Source organism: Pinus tabuliformis, chromosome 4_1 (genome assembly GCF_031772625.1).
Source record: "Pinus tabuliformis cultivar Carrire ecotype Pingquan chromosome 4_1, CPIR1, whole genome shotgun sequence".
NCBI classification, from domain to species: Eukaryota; Viridiplantae; Streptophyta; class Pinopsida; order Pinales; family Pinaceae; genus Pinus; species Pinus tabuliformis.
In genome coordinates this window covers 223,902,183-223,918,127 of record NC_142303.1, presented here as the reverse complement: position 1 = coordinate 223,918,127, position 15,945 = coordinate 223,902,183, and positions in this window count along the sequence as shown.

The window sequence follows — 15,945 nt, the reverse complement described above, 5'->3', positions numbered from 1 at the left end:
TGCACATCTGAACCGTTATGCACGGATGGTGATTACCATCCATTCCTATTATTTCTAGATCATACTGTTAATGAATGCTTAGTTTTGGAGATTTTAGTTTTGATATGTAACCGATTTCATGTTTTCCAATGCACATATCGTCCAACAAATTCAACCTCCTTTACCAGCCAATGGAAATATGGAAATTAAGGCATTTAAATACAATGAAGCGTCTGTTTATAACCCTGCCATCCAAAATATGTATTTTTTGGTACAATGCCCCATGTAAATTAAAGTTTTTTGAGTGTGGATTCTATTTTTGATATGGTATCAGAGCGAGAGTGTGAAGGTTCATTGGTGTAGAGGTTGCAGTAGTAACGCTGTGTGAAGCCTGTGTGAAGTGTGGTGAAGGCTCGGTTGTATGCATTGAGCTTTGCTGAGAGAGTCTGTTGTGCAGAGCGCGATTCCTGAGGCAGATACTGCTGTTGAGAGTCCTACTAGTCAATCAGGCGTGCAACCCTACAGCTTTCTGTTGGAACCGAGGGAAAATTTTGCTTCGCTGTTGTCACCACGTTGCAAAGCGCCTTGGTATATTTACAGAGTTAAAATTATCTGTGCTCTTGCCATTCTGCGATATGCGGCTCTGCAATATAAACCTTTGTGAAGTATTTTTTTTTATGATTAAAAAAGGGAGGAGAGCATATTGATGTTATAAAGTGTAATAAGAGCAAGTGGGGTTATAAGCAAAAAAAAAATTGATATTCAATTCTATTGTGCTCTGGTATTTATAAGGATAAACACGAATATATGTGTTTTTATTACTTGCTTTGAAATGATATTGGGAAGCGGAGAGTAAAAAATATTGTGTGGGCTAACGAGTGATTCATAAGGAAAAAAAAAAAAAAATAAGTGGTGAGAGGATTATTAAAAAGAAAGAAAAAAAAAATAAATTAAAGTGAAGTTTAATATAAAGAGGTTTTATTTTTTTATGGTGAAAAATTTATGACATTTTATGATGATTTTTGTTTGATGAGATGACTTTGGATGTGGTGAATTTGTTAAATCATAGTGTGTAGTGAAACACATTCAATATCACTACAAGGTTATTGACACAGGTACCGGAGTTGGAGGTTTGTATAAGTTCGATGTGACCATGAAAAGCCATCAAGTGTTGGCATCTACAACAATATCAACAATAAAGTTATGGAATCAAATGTATGGACATCTAAATCAAAATGATTTAATGCTACTTCAAAAAAACACAATGGTTGAAGGTCTTCCTATCTTGAAGAATGATCATGTTGAATGTGAAGCATGTGTACTTGGCAAGGAACATAGGGAAGAATTTCCTATACATAAAGAAAAAAGTCAAAGGGAAATACTTGAGTTAATTCATACTGAAGTATGTGGACCTATGCAAACTAGATCTATTGCTGGAGCATGGTATTTTCTTATTTTTGTGGATGATAGATCTAGGTATACATGGGTTTATTTCATAAGAAAGAAGAGTGATGTTTTTGAGTACTTTAAAGAGTTTAAGAGTATGGTGGAAAAACAAACTGGCAATTGCATCAAAATTTTGAGATCTGATCAGGGGGGAGAATATAAATCAAGAGAATTTAATCAATATTGTAAAATAAATGGGATTCTACAACAATTTACAATGCCACATACACCTCAGCAAAATGGAGTTGCTGAGAGGAAAAACAGAACACTAGTTGAATGTGCACGTAGTATGCTTCAAGGTAAAAATATTTCTAATGGTTTTTGGGCTGAAGCCATTAATATTGTTGTTTATTTGAAAAATAGGAGTCCAACCAAAAGTTTAGAGCTTCAAACACCTTTTGAAGCATTTTATGGGTACAAACCAAAAGTGAGTTATTTAAGAGTTTTTGGTTGCAAGGCATTTGCTCATATTCCAAAAGATGAAAGTAGAAAACTTGATGCAAAGTCAATTAAGTGCATATTTATTGGTTATTGTGATGATCAGAAAGCATACAAGTTGTTTGACCCCAGTACTCATAGATTTCTTGCAAGTAGGGATGTGGTGTTTCATGAGAATGCAAATGAAGATGATAAAATGAATAATACTGGTGTATGGCATGATACTGATGATTATGTCAAATTAGATACAAATGTTGAACAAGAACAGGAACAAGCACAGGAACAGGTACAACTTCAAGAGCAAGGAGCATCAAGCTATCATGACACTCTAAGCAGAGGAGAGGAGACTCCGCAAAGCATAAAGAAAGATAAAAGAAGTAAAACTCCAAGAAGGTCATCATGTCAAAATCAGGTACCTGTAAGGTATAAAGATTATGCGTTAATGTCTCTTGTTATGAATGTTGTAGAACCTTCAAGCTATGAGGAAGCTAAAGAATATGAAGAATAGGGAGATGCAATGAATGAAGAATATTACTCTATAACGAAGAATGACACATGGGAATTAACAGAATTGCCTAAAAACAAAGTTCCCATAAGATGCAGCTGGCTGTATAAATCCAAGATTAATGCTCATGGAAGTATTGATAAGAATAAAGCTAGATTGATTGCAAAAGGATATTCACAAAAGGAGTAGCTAAGTTGAACACAATTAGAATCATTATTGCTTGTTTCAGACCATATAAAGCTTTCTTTAACTTGCAAACCAGATGCTCATGTCCCTGTGTTACAAACCCTTCAGGCTAAACAAAATAAACTTCTTCTTTTAACTCACTATTCAAAAATGCAGATTTGACATCTAACTGATGCATTTTCCAATTATATTTTGTAGCTAATGCAATAATGATTCTAATTGTGTTCAACTTAGCTACTCCTTAGGATATTCACAAAAGGAGTAGCTAAGTTGAACACAATTAGAATCATTGTTGCATTAGCTACAAAATATAATTGGAAAACGCATCCGTTAGATGTCAAATCTGCATTTTTGAATGGTCAGTTAAAAGAAGAAGTTTATTTTGTTTAGCCTGAAGGGTTTGTAACACAGGGACATGAGCATCTCGTTTGCAGGTTAAAGAAAGATTTATATGGTTTGAAACAAGCACCAAGATCTTGGTATGTGAAAATTGATTCTTTCTTTTATGAGAAAGGTTTTTTGAGAAGAAAAAATGATCCTAACTTGTACATCAAGGAAGATGAAGGTGGGAGTGTTGCTTTAATATCTGTATATGTTTACGATCTTATCATATTAGGAAATACATGCAAGTTGATTGAAGAAATTAAAATTCAGTTCTCGCATGTATTTGAGATGAATGATCTTCGTGAATTTCATTATTGTTTAGGTCTTGAAGTTTGGAGGGAATCTGGTAAGACACTAATCAAACAAAGAAAATATACAAGGGAAATCCTTGAAAGGTTCAATATGATTGAATGTAAGGAAATATCTACTCCTTTAGAATAGAATGTCAAATTGTGTAGTGATGATGGAACCAAAGAGGTGAATGGAACCTTGTAATGTCAACTGGTGGGAAGTCTGAACTATCTCACCACAACCAGGGAAAATATAGCATATTCAGTTAGCATACTTAGTCAGTTCATGGGTAAGCCTTGTGAAAGCCACTGGAAAGCAGCAAAGAAAGTCCTTTGATATCTGAAAGGAATACTTAATTTTGGTATTATGTATATTGATGAATTTGATGTTGAGTTGGCAGGTTATTCTGATTATGACTGGGCTGGAAATCTAGATGATAGGAAATCTACTACTGGATACATGTTCAATATTGGTTTAGAACCAATATCATGGAGCAGTAATAAACAACCAACTGTTTCCTTGTCATCCACTGAAGCTGAGTATAAAGCATTATGCAGTGCTACTTGTGAAGCAATATGGCTTAGAAGGATACTTGAAGATGTTGGAGAAACACAACAAGCACTTATAGTAATCAGATGTGACAATCAAAGCACTATCAAATTGGCAAACAATCCTATATATCATGCAAGCTGGACAAACCACATTGACATACAACATAATTTTGTAAGAGAAAAAGTGCAATCAAAAGAAATTAACTTATCACATTGTAATACAAATATAAATGTGGTTGACATATTCACCAAGCCTCTTGGAAAGCCTAAGTTTGAAATGTGTATAAGTATGTTGTGCATTGTATAAAATTAAAATTATGTTGTAAGCCTAGCTGAGACTTAGACTAGCAAGCAAGTTAACATGTAGATCGTGATTAAGGGGAGGTGGCATATATTAATCACGAACAAAACCGCTCACTATTCCGACGACGCCGATCACTGTTCAGCAGTCAGCGTAATGGGCTAGCGTCAGTAGATAATAAATATCATTCAGCGCAATTATTGCTCGTCTGTAGCTGAATATGTCTATAAATTGCAATGTTTAGTAATGAAATGGGCAAGCTTTGAGTGTGGATTATGTTCTCTGATAGATGGCAGTGGCACTATGGGTTCCCTCAAAAGCTTTACTTTATGATATATGTACCATCCAGTAATGTAGACCAAATGATGGGCTTCAAGTATAGCATGGCAAATCCTTGTCAGCAGTGGCTCCGACCATTCAAATCTACACTAAGTTTGGATTTGCAAAAAACTTGGGAAAAAGTAGGGAAAAGTATGCAAAAAAGGAAATCTATAATCAGAACCAGTGTATGAATTGCCTCAAAAAACTCTCAATAAAGTCTTTAGCATAAAATAGCAATAGTTTAGGCCTTTACGACTGATCGTTCCCCTCAATTTCCCATGTATATCAAACTTTAACATGCAAAATTGGGGTACGCAATTACCAATTATTTAGTAGTCGAGAAATTAATTAGTTTTGAAGGCTTTCATTGAGGATGGCAAGAAAAAGAAGAACACCCAATGAAATTGACCTCCTTCTAGCATACATTTCCTGAGCTCTACTCTCCTTTACATGCACCCATTCACGGTTACCCAGAGTTTAATAACATAAAAACACAAGTTGTTTTTGTGAAACCTCGAGAAATAGAAATAAAATAGAAACCCAATTCTAAGAGTGAAAAAGCTTCAAGAAATCCCAAACCCCCTGCCATTCTAATGTCGTATTCAAAATGAACTTGTTAAATTATAATTTCAAAATAATTGTTATGTTCCTGCTCTTGTGATCTGCCCTTGGGAAGTATACAAATTGCACTTGTTAAATTATAATTTAAAAATAATTGCAAGCAACAAATAAATAACAAATAGAAACTAAAATTTTAATAAGACACCATGGTAAGAATCGAACGTTATCCACAGAAAAAAGCGTGGTCGCAATTTATGATATTGGTGTTGAATGAGGCAGATACATGTGAAATCATTTTCCTTTCTCCTCATAATCAACATCTGACAGGCTCAAACAGTCTTCCATGTCACCACTCACAACAATAACTCTCTCCTTACTCACAACAATAACCCTCTCCCTACAAGGAAAGATTTGGACGTTGAATACTCTAGTTGAAGAAAGCCTGGCTATGTCTTCGACCTCCAAATTTAGGTCTTCCAGACTAAATTTTGGCCTAACAAGACCTTGGCCTTCTGATTCCCTCTCTTTCTTAGTGCATATAAAATCCACCAAAGGTGCATGGTTCCTAGGCTCTCTAAGCCAGTTGAAATAATGATCATAAGAATCCTCTTCCCTGTAGTGTGCATAAGTTTCAACTAAATGTAGAGGACCCTTCCTCGAGGTTGTGGGAGGTTTCAGACAACAAGAGCTTGGTGGAGTCAAACCCTTGCGAGGTGTAGCATGTGGGCCATCACTGCCCAAATCCCCAATTCTTTGAGGGGGGAGTCCTCTGGTCCGCAGGAACCTTTGAAGTACAAAGGGTTATGGTTCTCTTTCATGCTTGGGGGCTTACAAGCCTTAGTCTCCTAATGTTGGTGGACGAAGAATTAAGATTCACAGACGCAGGGTAGGGTTGTATAGCCTTCAATGCGTATGCAGACAATGATGTGACTATGGTGTTGAACAAGAGGTCACTGACCATGTTTTAATTTTTTATTGTCGCGAGGAAGACCAAAATGGACACCTCTTATTAACTAGGGTGAACAGTGTTTGTTCATCCCAAGACCCCAGAGGGAATTTCTTTTGGCATTAGTACTATTGATATTGATACTGATAGAGAGTTTTAGAAGATGATTTAGTTTAATTAGATTTCGTTAAATTTACCATTTTGTATGGTTGTCTATAATTAAAAAAAAAAAATTGCAATGTCCATGTTTTTTTAGAAAATATTTTACTATTGAAGTTTAGCTCATTCGTGGATAGATTTTTGAGATTATAAAAATAGTTGTGAGTAAGTTTCTTTTCTTTATTCTTTTCATCAACGTGAACCACAATTTTAGGTTTTATTATCGGTCTAATAATTCTTTTGAAGTAAAAAGAAAGAAAAACCAAAGGTAACCACAAACCGCTTTTGGAGATCAGGACCTAGCCTTCCAGATGCTCAGAGAGGGCTCTCTCTTTAAAATTTAACTTTGTTTTAGTTAAGATGTTTTTAGGGTAGTTATGATTGTTCAAGGGGTTTTTGATTTTATTAAAGATTGGGTGGTGGGATCTCTTAGACAGATGGATAGAATGATGTCTTTTAAACCATTGGGCTATGGAGTCAAACAATAAGGAAGAAAAACTAGACTGATTCACTAAAGGGGATGTTCCAAGGGCAAGATAGCACAATGTTTTTCAGATCTTTGAGACAGAGGGGTGAAAGGGTTTCACTCGGGGTGAGAGAGTAGTTAAGGGTTCTCAGACCCGGATAATGAATGAGGAATGAAGGGGTGATCAAGATCAAAGGGCAATTAAGAATCCTTTAACCAGGATATTCAAGAAATCAATCTAAACCAAAAAGCAATTAAGAATTCTTTAATTTAAATATCAGAAGAAAACATTCAAATGCATAACTTTTAAGACAGAGTGTAATTAAACAAGTTCTGAAATATTATTCCAGTTATAATATTTATATTGAGAAACACATTAAAGATTATGAATAACTTTGAGAAAAATGACAATAACATATGAAAATACTTTTCTGAAATTCGCTCAACACATGAATCCTTGGAAATGTCTGATCTTTATTTATCAATCTAGATTGTTGGCTCATGAAATGATACAATAACCTTCTGGTTCTTTTGATAAAAAAGTATATAGAAATGTCTAATAGAATCCACCCAAAATACTTCAAATGAAGAAGTATTTATACAAACTCTAAACTAAAATATCTTGAAAAAATATCAAGATTGGTTTTACAAATATCACAAACTGTTTTACATTAATAAAACTTAAATAAAGGAAACTCAAAACTAATGAATCTATTTGGCACTATATTTATGGATTGATGGTGAAAAATAAGAGAAATTCAAATTTTATAACAACTCTTAATTGATGATGAGGCTTCCAAGTCACTAACTATCTCCTTCCTTTGTGCATTCTGCCCTAGAAATTTTGCAAAATTAGGGTCCAGTGATACCTTTGTATATCTCAATCCATGATAGATATGTAAAAAGTGAAAGAGGTTATTGTAGATAAGTATGGTATTAAGATACTCCTCTTTCAGTTTCCAAAAATTCAGCTCCAACTGTTCACAATATTCTCTACAAAAAGATGTCAAAAACATGACTTTGCACAGTTCAAAAAATAGGTTGTTAAGATATGCATTTATATCCCTTTTTGTAATACCTGTGTAAAAAGGGAGATAGGTTTTTGTAGATTTGCCTTTTAGGAACACAAAACTCCTCTAGTTTCTCAAAATGCATCTTGGATTGGCCACAATAGTTTTTTCAAAATTATGACTTAAATAGGAAATTTCTGGAAAATGTACCATTCCTGCTCTCATTTCATCTTTTAACCTTAATTTTCTTTTAACTGTTATTACCTTTACTTTGGATAAACTTCATTGTTGCTGGTGAAAGTGTCTTCATCTCTGTTTAACCCTTACTGCATCCATGTTTACTTTTACTGTTTACCTTGATTGCTCTGTTTTTTCATCTATCTTCACTTTGACATGAATTTATTTTATTTGTATGCTTTGTAACTGTATTCCATGCTGTTTGTCTTCCCGTCGGCTACATTTATGCTCTTTTATTTTTCAATCTAATACACTTTTACTGATACTCTTTTATCTGGCTGATTTATCTTTTTCCTTTTACTATGCTTTTTTGACTTTGACAGTAACCTTTTAACTTTTACTGTATATCTTCAAATGAGAGGGCCATTCTGGTTTTTTCTCAAAATACCTGGAATTTGGGTGAAATAAATTCAAATTGGTGTTCTAGGAAACTGCAGAAGGTTGAAAGGGATCTGGTACGAACTAAGAGCTTGATTGGGGTCTCTTCAACTTCTTCAAGAGTGAAATTGAGGTCAACTAGTAATTTCAGGGTTTGAAGGTGTCACAATGGCTTGCAGAGGTTTTGCAAAGAAATTGATTGAAAAAGGCTGAATAGGGCTTCTCGGCCCTTTTATTGAACAACGGTTATTTTTTGGTGGGAAAATTACGAATGAATAGTGGGCGGTTTTCCGAGTTGGGTGGGGAGGTGGTTTCCCAAGCCATCGCATCGCTTTTATGGAGAAGGCGGTATTTTGGCAAGGTCACCCGATCTATCTTAGCACTTGACACGTAGCAGATGGCGGCCCAGGAAATACCACTTTATCGGGCAGGTAAAGGTCAAACATTAGGTGAACCCGATATGGCTGTGAACCGTTGGATTTGGGTGTTGATGATCGGATGGCAGTCGAGTGATAGATGTGCAGGGATGAAATGGGCAGAGGTTTCGGGGGGTGGGGTGGGGCTTTAATCCTTGGTGGTTTGGGATTATTTACAGGTTAAACATGGAATTAAATGATCGGACGGGGTTAAGGAAGGGATTATCTTAACTTTATCGAGAAGTGGTGAGTTAAGAGGGTTTTGTCGGGGTATGGGATAAAAATATAGTTTATAGCTAAACTAAGGGTTGGGGTATTATACACGGGATTTATTTATATATGGGAAAAGGTATATCGGGAGCTATATCATTATGTTAAAAATTAATATGAAATTAAATGAGCAGAGTGAACATGCCACTAAGCATAATGTAATATTTGTGCATTTTCTTCACATACACTTATACTTGGGATAAAATCTTTTTGTGGGTATTTTGAATGAAATGGAATTTAACATGGGGTTGTTTACTTTTCATATGCAAATGGAACCTTAGGAAAATGGGTTTTATTAGGGTAATGAAGAAAAATGACTTTTATGAAGCAAATTCTAACACCTAATGTCCATAAGTCATTAAGCCGAGGGTCCGGTCCCACCAAAAGTCAGAGAAATGCTCTGAGCATTTATGACTTGAAGGATTTTTAGTACTAGAACATACTTGTAGACGGGGAAATTAGTAAGTATAGGGATGAAATGAATGATGGGGAGTTAATTAAATCAACTCCTAAACCATTGTTTTTGCTTTCTTAACTTCTCATGCACGTTGAAACATATGATTAAGCATTATGAATGTGCCTTTGTCCAATCAACTTTATACTTCAACAACCTTTCTTCTACTTACCCATTACTTACCCTAACATTTTTTCTTCATTTATTTGAGTGCATTTAGACTAGCAGACCCTTATCATTCTTTTTTTTTTATAAATTAAACTATCTAATTCTAACCTTATATCTTCCAAGGGCTCAGATTAAACTGATGAGCTCCTTTTATTTTCTCTACCTATCTAATGATCTGCCAAGATTAAACTATTTGGTCGGATTGTATTATCTAACTATAAACATAAAATTCAAAGCATGAAATAGTCAAGATTAAGCAATTTTACTATCATGGGTTGTGGCATGTATGACAAGCTACACATAACCATTATTTGCAGAAGAAGTAAAATAGTAGTGGCATTTAGACTTGCACACTTTTATGATGTGTTTTTGTGTTTGGGGTTCATATATTTTCAATTTTTTCTCTTTTATTATTCTTTTTGTCCTTTGATATTTCTTTTAGGACTCACCCTCTTTACATTTTTTAATTTTTAACATGGAAAAATTTTGCAGAAAGAAAATTTATGTACAATATTACAAGGCCCAACCTTAGCCAATTCAAAATTATGAATCCTATCACTATAGGACTCTAACAGGTTTTAAAAAAAGACCGTAGAGTTTGCTAAAGAGAGAGGGCATACAATCTGATTTCTGGTCGTTATCTGCGAGGGAGAGGCCACAAATCAGCCAAGACATCATTAAGAATATGATAAGAGATCATTTGAGGTCATGGATCGATGCTTTGTAGACCCATGACCAAACCAAGAGCCCCCGACGGTTTTGCAAACTACCAAAATTTGTTGAGTGGGTCTTTCCGCCATCGTAGCCTAAGAAGCAATTGTCCTTACTGAGGGCCACCATTCGGTCACTTTTCTGAAATAACAAAGACGTAGCTCGAAGGCTTTCTGCCCGAGCCACTGACTGTTGACTAGCCGTAGCCTATTGAGTTCCATGGCCGTAGAGTTTGAAGGTATTTTGAAAGGCCAACAACCCCGGTAGCATTCTTGCTAAGCGTTGTCTAAGTTTTAGAGTTTTTTATTTGGTTTTTATCTTATTTTATATGTGGATTCAATATCTTGACGGTATATATATATATATATATATATATATATATATATATATATATATATATATATATATATATATATATATATATATATATATATGGATTCTGCATCTCGAAAAGTCATAGTTAAATTGTGAAAAAGTCACAATTCCAACAAATCTTGCTCAAATGTAACATAAAATGGGTTGAAATATTAATTTTACTATGTGTTAGGTGTGATAGTCTTCTTTTAGTTTAGATGAGTTTCACTCTAATCATTTATTGTTGATATTTACAATGTAATTCTATTTAACTAATTTTGAATATTGACAAAAGTTATTCACTCCATTTTAGTTTTCTATTATATTCTCCATTTATTTTCACCTCTACATTCTATTGGGTGTGGAGCCTGATTATCTTCTGTATTCAAAGGTATCACCACATTGGACCCCAGTTCGTAATGGGGCGGCAACGCTGCCCATAAAATATTCGCTGTAGGGGGGGTCCAAGGGGGGACGACTACGACCTTTGCCCCCCCCAGCGGGGGGATTAGGGGCAACGCCCCCAAAGCTAAGAATAGATGTAAAATTGCCTTATAAAATGTTGTAATTTAATAGTCAATCTAGGCCGTTCATTAGGTGGAGATCTGATGGTAGAAGTTATGTTTAATTTAGGGTTTTTTGCCCTAGAAGGCAACCCCTCACTATATATGAGGGAATTGTATTGTGTCTATATATATTGGTATTTTGAGTGAGGAAGAGAGAGGAGATTGAGAGCGAAGAGGGAATTATAGTGGATCCGTTGTAGGTTGTATCTCTTCAGTTTGTTGGATAATATAAAGGGAAGGACTGGCTGTTTCTCCGTGGACGTAGCACAAACTGGGTGAACCACGTATATCTGTGTCTCTCTTGTTTTATGTGTTTATATTTCTGCAATATTTTATGTGTTCCATTGCTCTGTAATATATAATTATCTAACACATTATTTGTCATACTATCAGAGCCTAAATTGTATAAGACTCCAAAGAAAGCAACATGTTGTCAGACGTTGTAGATAAGAGGAGCTCCAGGATTGAAAATACAATTTATGGAGAAACTGCGGCAAGCAAGCCAATTTTTAAAAAATAATTAAGTGATCAATGCAATTACTACCTCTACTTAAGTGCGTTGATGGTTGAAAACTCAAAATATAGCGCTTTAGTATCATGAAGTGTGCTGATATGTTTGCCATTCAGTTTCACGAAGTGTGTTGACAGTTTTATTATAAAAAAGAAAAGAAAGAAAAGGAGAGCAGTTTTTAAAGGTATGATAAGATTTGATAAATGATAATCGAACTACTTTAAAGGTGTCATTACCTCTAAAAGAGAAATTTCGTTCGTGAGATGACTTGGATATTTTTAAAGGTCTCGTAAACTTTTTTCGAAGTTTTGGAAATTTTTAAATTATTTTTTCAAAGCCTTAAGGACCGATTTTTTTTTTTTTAAGGTATTTCTGGCTCCAAATTTTGCATGAAGGTTCATGATATTAGTGAAGTATTGATTAATTACATGAGGAAGTGTTGATTTAAAAAAGGTCATTGATATTAAAATGTGAAGTAAAGTATGGTGTTTTTGATATTGTTGTGGTTAAGAGCATTAAAAATATTGACTTGTATTTTTTTAAGGAATTTGTTTTTGAAGTTTTGGAAATAAGGTAAAAATTATGAGTTTTTGATTTTAATAATGAATACATTTTTGCAAGCCTATGATTGATAGGATACATTGAAAAATGGTTATGTAGAGCTAACCTAAGAACAATTAATAACCATGAACAATAATCAGAGGAATGTTGGACCCAAGAAGAATTAATAACCATGAATAATAATCAGAGGAATGTTACTACAGAACTAAAAAAGAAAGAGCATAGAGCCAAATGTTGGATATAGGACTGAGTCGATGACTATATCTTCTACAAGATAATCGGTGCATCATCAACAAAGAAGCTTGGGATATTTTGAAAGTTTCATATCAAAGCGATGATACACTGAAGACTATTAAATTGTAGACATTGAGAGCTCAGTTAGAAACCCTGAAGATGACTAACACAAAGTGTGGACCATTTCATGACTAAAGTCATGGGCATAGTCAATCAAATCAAACTCATTGGTGAAACCATTACATATCAGAAGATTTTTCAAAAAGTCCTTCAAAGCCTACCTGAGAAATATGACATGGTTGTAACACCCATTCTAGAAATCCAAATATTTTACAACTTTCTCAGTAGAAGACTTGCCTAGATCACTTATGGTACATGAAAAAAGAATTAACTTTGTAAAATAATTCATGGAATAAGCTTTCAAAGAATAACTTTATCTTGCCAGAGGCAAAAGGAAAATGATATAGAGGTAATAACAAGCGAGGGAGAGGTGGGTCAAAACATCATCATGTAGCATAGTGGTTGAGACCTTCACAAAACCAAACACAAAGAAGTAGAACATGGATAAAATCGAATGTCCAATGCTATTACTACAAAAGAATTGGGCATTATGAATATGAATATAGAAAGAAACAGTTAGATCAACAAAGAGGTAGTGTCTATCTCTCCAATAATAAAGGAGAATACTCTAAAATAATGTTTCTTTCATGCCATATTTCTAAAGACAGTCACAACGAGGACCTTCGGTTATTGGACAATGGCTGCAGTAATCATTGACTGGTAACAATCATATACTTTCTTGCATTAATTCTTCCATAAAATCTAAAATTACTCATGGAGATCGTTCCCTTATTAAATCTAAAGGGAAAGGTACTATCCTTGTTCTTAGCAAACAAAATTAGTAGAAATACATACTTGATGTTTATTATTGATCCAGATTTAAACAAGAATGCAACAAATTACAGATATAACCATAAATATAGAGATGCAACATAAATAATACTTCATTTCTGTTAGTTCCTAAATCTACCTCAGGCTGAGAAAGGCAGGTCTAGGGTAACATCAAACCACGCTTAACCTGGTAGCTAGCCCTACCAGGTCAGGAGAGGGCTCTCTCCTTGTCAATCTCAAAGAAAATATGGCAAGTAAGGCTTGAGATGACTGATATGAATACTAATTTTAGGCTAGGTATATGTTCAGAGGAATTTGATTGATTTTAATGGTTGGTTGCTAGATCAGATGAGGAAGGTAGCTTTGGGTCCAGGAAATCAACTCAGATTTGCAGAGGTTTCTGTGGGGCGAGGTAGGCAAGTGTTTTAGCACTTTGAAATGAATGTAATGGTGAGTCTAAAGACTGGTGAGGAGTTGGAGAGGGCATGAAAATGTCATGAGTCCTCTTCAAACAACAGAAAACATTTAAAACTAAATAAACCCCAAGGCAGAGCACTGACACACCAATGGATTCCACCTTTTACACTTGATTCATTTAGTTATGCAGAAAGAGAGAGATGATGGAACATATAAACATAAGATAAACTGAATAAAAAAGAAGAAAACAATGCTAATTCACATTACCACAATAATCACACAAAATGCTGCAAAACCTTGGTTTATTTCCTTGCCAAACTGCAGAAGTGATATACAATAGTGCTCAATGCATCCACAAGAGTCCAACCTTGACAAATGACTAAGAAAGTACAAGATATAGGGATCAAACCACCCATGCTAGCCATCAGGTGTCTAATCCATGAGTCAAGGAGCTGTTTCAACAAGATCTAAATTAGGAACTGAAAAACAGGCAGTGGGACAACTTCCCTCTAAAACTATGGAAACTTATTCATTCAGCTCAAAACCACCTATAACTGATGTATCTACCTCCTTAAGTAATTTTTCATCATTTTTACATCAAGTTACATCATATTACACCATGAATTTTACCATGAATGAAGATAAAGTCAAGCTGGTAGAAAACTAGGCGAAATTCTGAATTTTTGAGCAAAATTGGGAAAATTTTGCCAGATGCGTAGTGCCCTGAGCCTGATGCGCAGCACCACTTCAAGGCTGAGTTTGAAGGCCTTCCCCTTCACCAAATTAGGTCAAATATGGCTTGATGGAAAGAACTGTCTATCTACTTTCTAGGTCAACTAGAATTTTTTGATTTTGAGTCCTTTTGCCCCTTCAAAAATTACTTCTCCCAAGACTGCTTCTTGTGGGTCCAAAAAGTGGCAGAGAGGGCATTTTTTAAGTGTTTTTTGCCCTTTAGGTGACCCAGATCTCCTCCAAATTTCATGAAACTTTCTAGGTTTCAGTATTTTTCCATGAGGAATCCAAAAATGCAAGCCATTTTGAAAAATTCCAAGCCAGCTCAATGCGCAGCGCCGGTGGCGCTGCACATCAGATGAAAATTCCTATGTTTTGCAATTAAAATTTGTGAAATGACAATTTTTTTTCAAAATTGCTTCAAATTTGGCAAGAGGCAAGCCTACTAATTTCTTTGCTGAGCCAAGGAAGCTTTAGCCAAAATTCTAAGTTTGTCTTGTTCCTTTTTGGCTCTCAAGGCTCTCTTTAACTTAGCTTTTAGGTTTCTTATCTTTGTCTTGCAAATTTTATTCCGGGCCAAGTAGTGATAAGCCATGTGGCGCAACATGTTCTTCTCCTTATTAGCCTTATCAAGCAGCTTCTCAAGGTGAACATTTACTCTTTCCAACCATGATTCTCAGTCAGCCTCTATTTCTTGTTCTAGTGGTGTCATCTTGATTTTCCTTCTTTTTTCCACTTGCTGGTTTTCCCTAATGGTTTGCAGCTCCATGATTGTTTGTTTGTCCTCCAATTGTTTGTTCTCTTGCTCAAGGAAGTTAATGATCCACTTAGCCCTCTCAAGGTCAAGTGATAAGGCTTGAATCTTAGCTTCTTTCTCTTTCATGACTATATCCTTGAGTCTTGAGCTTTGGGAGCCCAAATCAGTGTCATCTTCCTCAACCAAAATAAAATCCCTGTATTGACCTTCAGAAGGCCCTTCATCATGCAATGGTTGCTTTCTTTTATCCTGTACCTATTTTGCTGGAGAAGAAGGAAAAGCCCATTTCACCCCAGGTGAAGATGACATTTTCCTATGATCCGATGAAGGAAACGAGATCCCTTCCACCCCTGGTGGAGATAATACTCGTTTGGCAGCTGCAAAAAGTCTTCTTGTACCTTTTTCATAATTTATAAACACAGGAATGTGAGCCTCTTCAGTTTTGATTTCATGCTCTTTTTGTTGCCGGAAGGTCCACCTTCCTCTTGAGGATCTGCAAAAATTTGAGGCCCCTTGAAGATTTCATGGGCAATGAAGGTTTCCCATGGCACTCCCAATTGAGTGAGCTGATGCACAACAATAATCTTGATGACAACAAAGTGATAAATGCTGTTGAGCTGCTGTGGGTATGGTTTTCTCTTTGCAATCACAGTCATCCTCTCTATGTTTTTGCAAATGAAATATGGAATACTCATCATTCTAACCCTGGTGAAGTGCATAAGTAATCTGATATGATAAGCATAG